Source organism: Sus scrofa, chromosome 6, assembly GCF_054392235.1.
Source record: "Sus scrofa isolate SSC_HxYL_T2T_F1_AM1 chromosome 6, Sscrofa_HxYL_maternal_Yorkshire_Landrace_v2.0, whole genome shotgun sequence".
Classification (NCBI taxonomy): Eukaryota; Metazoa; Chordata; class Mammalia; order Artiodactyla; family Suidae; genus Sus; species Sus scrofa.
The window spans coordinates 64,609,029-64,618,573 of NC_139388.1; the positions used below are offsets into that span (position 1 = coordinate 64,609,029).

Consider the following 9,545-nt stretch of genomic DNA (forward strand, 5'->3'; position numbering starts at 1 on the left):
TATCAAGGACCCCAGATTCTTCTATCCTTCCATTCATAGCAAAACACTGAAGTCGTCACCTTGAGATACCCTTCCTTGGGAATAGCAGTCGTCTTTTAGAAAGATGGATGATTGACTAGGCAAAAAAAAAAAAAAATCCCAGCCCCCAAAATATATATACATATATTTATGTATATACATGTATGTACATGTGTATATATATACATATAAATTAATTTTCATACATACACACATATATAAGATGCCCACACCCTTATATACACAGGCTCCTCCATTACCTCTTTGGAGCAATTCTCTCAGAGCTACGGAGAAGCTGTTTCCCAGGGTATTGCCTTCTGTTTGGTTCGAGAAAAGCCCTCCTCTACTCTTATTATAGTTTATTAATTATCTGCATCCACCATCTTAAGCATTTACTACACACTATGAATTGTGACCCTCATTTTATTCTCTAAGCCAGTATGTTCATCAATTCTATTTTTTTAAGTGAAAACAAATGACATCTTCACAAGGCTGTCAAGAAGAAAAAATACCCTGCCACCTAGATTCTAGGTTCTGTGAAAATGTCCTTTTAAAATGAACTAGGGAGTTCCCACCATGGCTCAGCAGAAATGAACCTGACTAGTGTCCATGAGGACGCAGGTTCGATCCCTGGCCTCGCTCAGTGGGTTAAGGATCCAGTGTTGTGCCAAGCTGGGGTGTAGGTCACAGATGAGACTCGGATCCGGTGCTGCTGTGAGCTGTCATGTAAGCTTGCAGCTGCAGCTCCGATTAGACCCCTAGCCTGGGAACCTCCATATGCTGTAGGTGTGGCCCAAAAAGAAAAAAAATAAAAATGAACTTCCAAGAAAGGTTTCCATCTCCTCAGAAAAGAAAATCATGGACTTGGAGAAGAGACTTGTGGTTGCCTGATGGGAGGGGGAGGGAGTGGGAGGGATCGGGAGCTTGGGCTTATCAGACACAACCTAGAATAGATCTACAAGGAGATCCTGCTGAATAGCATTGAGAACTATGTCTAGATACTCATGTCACAACAGAAGAAAGGGTGGGGGAAAAAACTGTAACTGCAATGTATACATCTAAGGATAACCTGACCCCCTTGCTGTACAGTGGGAAAATAAAAAAAAAAACAAATAAATAAAAAATAAAATAATAGTTCAGGAAAAAAAAAAAGAAAAAAAGAAAGGTTTCCAGTCAAAGCTGTGTAACCAGGGGCTGGGGTGGGAGGGAGGTAAACAAGGGGGAGATGCTGGTCAAAGATTCACAAGGTTCTGTTACAAGATGAGTAACATCTAGGTACGTGAGGCACGGCATTAGTAATACTCTCTGTGTACTTGACATTTGCTAAGGGAGGAAACCTGACGTGTTCTCACCACACACACAGTGAACTGTGGGAGGTGACAGGGGGTTCATTAACTTGACTGGGGTGACATCTCGCAGTTTCTATTTGTGTTAAATCATGTTTGATACCTTTAAAAATCATTCCATACAACATCAATACCCGCAATTTCTATGTGTCAACCTTACCTGCATACAGCTGGAAATCTTTTATTTTTCTTTCAAGTTTGGTGCAGTGTTTAATATGTAACATCACTGTTCGCAGAAAGACCTTCTACTGACAATATACGAAACAGGCGTTTAGCAGCTGGAACGTAAGGACTGTACAGAAGAGGGTGGACTAACTTGAAAGTGCAGGGGACCGGGATGGCCTCCTTTCCTTAGTGACCAAGAGTTCACCAGAACTCCCTCTTTGTTTCAACACATTGTAACTCTGCGTCCCCAGGGCCAAACTGTGTCTGGCATAGAGTAAGGACGTGAGAAATAAACGTTGGATGAAGAGCTCCTTTCTTTGATGGTTTTCTACTTTATAGTTCTTTCAGAAGCTTCGTTATAAACATCATCATGTTTGTGGGCGTGTGGACAGTTCAGCACGAACGATGATACAGAAGGCACTGTCAGCAGACACAGACGCCACTAAAACCCCCTAACCACTGTTCCCGACCGAAGTATGGCAGCACATAAAGGAACAGAGCACAGAAGTGGCTGGTGTGCGAATAAATGTGCAAGAATAGGGACCCTTGACAGTAACAACAACTCATGGAATTTATAACATAGATAGTAAAATATGAGACCAGTAACACAAAGGATGAAAGCAAAGCACCCAACAGACAACTATTTCGAAATTTGAGTATTGGTCAGAAAATCAGGATGTAACCTCGGGTGAACTACTGGTCAGAGGTGAACACTGAGCTTTCTAGGGCAGCTACTCTAAAGAAAAGTAAGAGAATATGTAGCTAAGTTAAAGAAAACAATCAATGACAGAAGCAATTGTATTCAAAAAAAGACAAGAAAGGCATAAACACAGAAAACAGAGGTTGGAAAACAAGTATCAAGATAATAAATAGCAAATGTGTTAGCAATTATATAAACATAAGTGGCCTAAACACTAACTAAAGACGATGATATAAGAAAAATCATGCGTATATATACATGACTGGGTCACCATGCAGTACAGAAGTGGCATGACACCGTAAATCAACTGTGCTCTAATTTTTAAAAAACACTGTCAAACTAGATTAAAAATAAAAGGTACACTTCAGGTATCAGAGTATAAAACATTTAAACTAAAATAATGGGGGGAATGTGGGGTACACCACCTAAGCAGAAGAAAATGGGTATAGCCAAATCATTGTTAAAGTAGATTTTAAGGCAGAATTATTACAGAATACAGAGCACATTTTTTTGCCTTTTTTTTTTTAAGGACTGCACTCACAGCTTATGGAGGTTCCCAGGCTAGGGGTTCAATCAGAGCTACAGCTGCCAGCCTACGCCACTGCAACGTGAGATCCAAGCCACGTCCGTGAACTTGACCAAAGTTCACACCAATGCCAGATCCTAAACCCACTAAGCAAGGCCAGGGATCGAACCTGCAACCTCATGGTTCCCAGTCGGATTTGTTAACCACTGCGCCATGACAGGAACTCCCCAGAGCACACTTTCTAATAGGATCAATCCAATAGGAAGACTGATCAAGTCTAAAATTTTATGTACCAAATAGTATAGCTTCAAAATATATAAAATAAAAATAGAACTAAAATGATGATTAATTGGAGATACAAACACATGTCCCAATAATGAAAGGAACAAGGAGGGAAAAAAATTTAAGGATATAAACTATCTGAATCATATCATTAATCAATCTGACCTAACTGAAATAGAGATCTATACAGACATAACTCTACACCCACCAAATGAAATAAAAGTATTTAGTAGGTGGTCAGAACCCTTCAGCAGGAACCCCATAAATGAGGTTAACCAAATGACACAGAAAATTTTCACTAAAACCTCAATGAAATAATTTTACCACCCATGTGGCTAAAATGCTAAGGGCTGACATCACCAAGTGCTGTCAAAGATGTGGAGTAACTGGAATGCCCATACAATACTTGTGAGAGGGTTAAAAACACATCTACTTTGTAGAAGTGCAGCATAAATACCCTGCAATTCCATTCCAACCTACTAGCCAAGAAAAAAAAAAATCCATCAAAAGACATGTCCAAGATCCTGAATAAAGACAACAAAGTAGGAGGCATAACTCTCCCAGACTTAAGACAATACTAAAAAACTACAATGATCAAAACAGTGTGGTACTGGCACCAAAACAGACATATGCATCAGTGCAACAGAACAGAGAGTGCAGAAACAAAACCACACCTACAGTCAATTAATCTCCCACAAAAAGACCAGAGTATCAAACAGGAAAACTCTCTTCAGCAAGGGCTGTTGGGAAAACTGTACGCTGCATATAAATCAATGAAACAAGAACACATCCTCACACCATGCACACAAATAAACTCAACATGGCTTCAGGACTCAAATATAAAAACAAAACACCCTCCAGCACCTAAAAGAGACCATAGGCAAAACATTCTCTGACATAAGTTGTACCAATGTTTTCTTAGGTCAAGTAAAAACGAATAAAAAAAGGCAACAAATAAAAACAAAAACAAACAAGTGTGAACGAATCAAACTTCCAAGACTTTCCACAGCAAAGGAAATGATACAAAAAGACAACCTATGGAATTGGAGAAAATATATGCAAGCCATGCTGTTGCAAGAGCTTAATTTCCAAAATATATGAACAGCTCATACAACTCAGTAACAAAAAAAAAAAGAAGAAAAATGGATGGAAGACCTAAACAGACATTTCTCCAAAGAAGACAAACAGACACATAAAAAGATGTTCGTCGTTGCTAATTATTAGATAAATGCAAGTCAAACCCACAATGAGGAGTTCCCATTGTGGTTCAGTGGATTGAGAATCCAACATAGTGTCCACGAGGATGCATGTTTAATCCTTGGCCTTGCCCAGTGGGTTACAGATCCAGCATCACTGCAAGGTGCAGCAAAGATTGCAGATGTGGCTGAGATCCTACGTTTCCATGGCTGTAGCATAGGCCTGCAGCTGCAACTCTGATTCAACCCCGAGGCCTCAAACTTCCCGTATGCCATAAGTGTGGCTGTAAAAACAAAGGGAAAAAAACTACAATGAGGTGTCACCTCACACCAGTCAGAATGACCATCTTCAAAAAATCTACCAACAATAAATGCTGGAGAGGGTGTGGAGAAAAAGGGAACCCTATTACACTGTTGGTGGGATTGTAAGTTGATGCAACCACTGTGGAAGGCAGTATGGAGATTCCTCAGAAAACTAAAAATAGAACTACCATCTGATCCAGCAATCCCACTCCTGGACATCTAGCCAAAGAAAACCACTACTCGCGAAGACACACGTACTCCGACGTTTACGGCAGCACTATTTGCAATAGCCAAGACATGGAAACAACCTAAATGTCCATCGACAGAGGAGTGGATCAAGAAGATATAGTACATATACACAATGGAATATTACTCAGCCATTAAAAGGAATGAAATACCAGCATTTTTAGCAATATGGGTGGACCTAGAAATTATCATGCTAAGTGAAGTCAGCCATACAATGAGACACCAACATCAAATGCTTTCACTGATGTGTGGAATCTGAGAAAAGTACAGACTGAACTTTGCAGAACAGATGCTGACTCACAGACATTGAAAAACTTATGGTCTCCAGAGGAGACAGTTTGGGGGGTGGGGGGATGTGCTGGGGTTGTGGGATGGAAGTCCTGTGAAATTGGATTGTTATGATCATTATACAACTACAGATGCGATAAATTCATTTGAGTAATAATAAAAATAAATAAATAAATAAAAGTCTACAAACAATAAATGCTGAAGAGGGTGTGGAGAAGAGGGAACTCTCCTACAGTGTTGGTGAAATAGTCATTGGTGCAACTGCTATGGAGGACAGCATAGAGGTTCATTTAAAACTAAATGTAGAAGTTTTAGGATCCAGCCATCCCACTCCAGGGCATGTATTCAGAGAAAACTCTCATTTGAAAAGATACATGCACCCCAATGTTCACTGCAGCACTACTTACAGTAGCCAAGATGTGGAAGCAACCTAAACGTCCATCCACAGAGGAATGTATGAAGAAGTGGTACCTATACAGAATGGAAAACTACTCAACCACAAGAAGAATGAAATAATGACATGTGCAGCAAAATGGATGGATCTAGAGATTATTATACTAAGTGAAGTCAGTCAGAAGGAAAGAGACAAATACCATTTGATATCACTTACATCTGGAATCTCATGTACAGTGAGACACTGATGTTCACCCTCTCAGCTCATTTCCATTATGTGACACAGTGTTATCAGCCAGTCACAGTGTGACATTAGCTCCTCAAATTCCACTACGTGACAGTGTTATCAGCCAGAGTCACAGTGTGACATTAGCTCCCCAATTTCCACGATGTGACACAGTGTTATCAGCCAGAGTCACAGTGTGACATTAGCTCCTCAAATTCCACTACATGACACAGTGTTATCAGCCAGAGTCACAGTGTGACATTAGCTTCTCAATTTCCACTACGTGATACAATGTTATCAGCCAGAGTCACAGTGTGACATTAGCTCCTCCGGGCTAGAATGAGCAGATCTCACAAGCTCACATGTGGGCTGTCAAGATGTGTGTTTACAAAGTCCTCATCTGCCTCCGTCTATCCTACCTTCCCAGGTATGTGGGGTGCACATGAGGTGCCCACTGAGTGTGTATCATTTCCCACCGCAAGTATACCCGAGACTCAGTTCTCATTATTCACAGTATTCATGTCTTATCAAGTCCCCAGAACACTCGATTAGTGACTGTAGCATGATTGCTTCCACAGAAAATACAGAATTAGGGTCCTTCAAGCCTCTGGTCACAACATTTGTCAATCAACACATCAGGTTGTTTCATGTATGGTTCTTTTTAAAGACACGTTATTCAATTTACATCAGCCAAGACATGAAAGCAAACTGAGTGTCCATCGAGAGAGAATAGATTAAGAGTATGTGCTATATATGTATGATGGAATACCATTCAGCCACTAAAAAGAATGAAATAATGCCCTTTTCAGCAACATGGATACAACAAGAGATGCTCATACTAAGTCTGACAGAAAAAGATGCATCACACGATACCACTGAAGTGGAATTTGATTTCTAAAATGACACACATGAACTTATTAACAAAACAGCAAAAGACTCAGATTTTGAAAACAAACTTACAGTTACCCAAGGGGAAATGTGGGGAAGACAGATAAATCAGGAGGCTGGCATTAATGTGTGCACAATTATATATAAAATTATTAACAAGGACCTACAGTATAGCTCAGAGAAATCCATTCAAACTTATGTACTAAAATAAGGCAAAAAAAAATCTGAAAAAGCTGGAATTTATGTATAACTGAGACATGGCTATACAACTGAAACACAAGACTAGATGAAAATATTGCATTAAATTAAAATAAATTTATCTGACACCTATTTGTTTTGTGAGGCACATCACAGCCTTCGTGAGCTTGGGGACGTTACATTGCACTTTGGCACTACCCCTGGGGTTGTTCAACAGCCATGTCACCCACAAGAGTGGCACCAAATAGACCCAAAGAAAGGATGCTTCTTGAGAGGCTGAGAGCTGCACTGAACCAAGAAGGCAGAGCACTGCCTGGTCTGGCTTCAGCTGGGAGCCTGTGGCAGGGGACACAATTTTCCACCTCTCTGTGCAAGCCCAAGAATGACCAGGGAAAGCAGCCCAGGATGGACTCGAGGTTCCAAGCACGCCTGAGTGAGCAGGTAAATTCACACCAGGGGGTCCCTGCGCCATGAGGACCCACCCTCATTAGTACCAGGTGTCGCGTGTCCTGAGGAGAAGGGCTCCGACAAGGGGCCATGAGATTGTACTGAGCACAGAGCAAGCGAGACCAGGGAAGGCCATCCTGAGGGTCACAGGCTGCATCCGACTCAGGCAGGGAGGGTGCACAGAGGCCAAGAGGGCACTGGTCAGGGACAACAGGTGCCCACACCCAGGAGGGGGAATACAAGAAGGGAGACATTCAGCTGGCATTTCTCAAAGACCTGGAGAATGTCCCGGGCCAAGCAAGCAGGGAGCCTCAACGGGAGGACACAGGTGCAAGAGATTCCTGCTGATGAAGAAACGCCAGCAACAGTGACTTCTCATTTCTCCTCCCCAGCTCCTGGGGACCACAGGCCTCGCATCTGCTTCCAAAGTGTGAGTCTTTTCTGTACCTCACAGACATGGAAGCCCACAGCATTTCCTTTCTGGGGCTGGCTTACCTCACGGAGAAAAACCTCCTCTGGTTTCATCCACACTGTCACAAGTGGAAGGGTCTCCTTCTTTATCGAAGGAAAACTAAAGTCCTATTGCGTGTGTACCCCACGATGGAAGGTTTCGGTTCCACCAGATGAATTAGTTCTGGGGATCTGCAGCACAGCAAGGTGCCTCGAGCCTGCCACACTGTGTTGTACCCTTAACATTTTGTTAAGAGGGTAGGTCTCATGTTAAATGTCGCCCCCCCACACACACGCAGACACACACACACAAACACACAGAAACTTCTGGAGATGATGGCTAAATCTATTCCCTTGATTGTGGTGTGAGCCTATATTCAAACTCATCTGGTTCTATGTGCTAAGTAGGTACAGTGTTTTTCATATATCAATCATACCTCGAAGCTCAAAGGAAGGAAGGAAGGAAAGATGCCAGAAGATTCCAACAAGTGGAGGGAAGCCACAGAAAGGACTGAAGCCACAGAGAAAGGAGACATCACTTACCAGCCAGACGTCTAACCTCCTACAAGCTTCCACCGACCCGATGCGGGACCCTCAGAAGAGGAGCCAACTCCACCCCTCCCTCAGCCTGTGATTGGCCCTGGGGTCCCTCGCTCGCCTATCAGCTCTGTCCTGGGCGTCCCACCCGCTCCGTCCCAGCCTAACTCGGGATTGGTCAAGAGGCCACAAGACCCAGCTGCTGCAGATCATGGCCGAGGCTTCTCTCCAGGTGTCCATCATGCCTGGCTGGGAGAGGAGAGGCGGAGCTGGGTTTCTAATGAAAAACCACGCCATCCGTTACTTACCAAACAGACCCAGACTCAGAGGCCTAGGAAACAAACTTACGGTTACCAAAGTGGAAGGAAGGGGACAGAGGGACTGGGAGTTTGGGATGGGCACTTGCATACTGATGCATATGTAATGACAGACCAGTGGTTACCTGCTGTCCAGCACAGGGAACTCTACCCAATATTCTGTGATGATCTACACGGGTAAAGAGTCTGAAAACAGGTGGACGTGCAATGGTTGGCATCTACCAACCCCAACGCCCCATCCATCCCACATTAGAATGGATATGCTTGACATCCTACTGTATACAGAACAGGGGACTATATCCAGTCTCTGGAGACAGAACACGATGGAAGAGAGTATGAGAAAAAGAGTGTATATATGTGTAGGACCGGGTCACTATGCTGTATGGCGGGAACTGGCACAGTATTGGAAAATCACCTACTCTCTAATAAAAAATTTTTTAAAAACACAAAGGAATGGAGGTGGATAAATGTATAACAATCACTTGGGTGTACAGCAGAAGTTATCACAACACTCACTGTAAACCAACTATGTTTCAATAAATTTTTTTTCAAAAACCCTGCTCCCCTGATGTAAATGGTCTCATCCAGCTCAGCCAAGCCCATTGCTCTGAGTACCTCTCCTACCATCTGAGGGGCCTTCCGAACATCGGAAGTTGAGAGGTTTCCAGACCCTTTGAGCTGAAATCACAGCAGCCAGTACATCTAGCGACCATTTCTCCTCCCAAGGTCAGGAAAACCACCCTTGAAACCAAACCATCATAAACAAAGAGCTTTGTCTGGGAGTTCCCCCTGTTTCACAGCAGAAACGAATCCATCTAGGAACCATGAGGTTGCGGGTTCCATCCCTGGCCCCGTTCAGTGGGTTAAGGATCCGGCGTTGCCATGAGCTGTGGTGTAGGTCGCAGACATGGCTCAGATCTGGCATGGCTGTGGTTGTGGTGTAGGCTGGTGGCTACAGCTCCAATTAGACCCTTAGCCTGGGAACCTCCATGTGCCATGAATGTGGCCCTAAGAAGACA

General features: G+C 43.0%; 1 protein-coding gene across 6 annotated transcripts in view; it reads right to left on the minus strand.

Moving 5' to 3' along the window:
* NLRP13 (NLR family pyrin domain containing 13) overlaps positions 1–9,545 on the minus strand; it is a 107,802-nt gene that overhangs the window by 66,192 nt on the left and 32,065 nt on the right. For 2 of the 6 annotated variants that reach the window (XM_084962186.1, XM_013998823.3), the window contains exon 1: positions 8,216–8,254. The exons of 3 other annotated variants lie outside the window; for them this stretch is intronic. The gene's annotated coding sequence lies outside the window, so the exon portion shown is untranslated. Of the gene's footprint in view, positions 1–8,215; positions 8,281–9,545 lie in introns of those variants that run through there. One more of the 6 variants, XR_014806756.1, reaches the window with a different exon arrangement.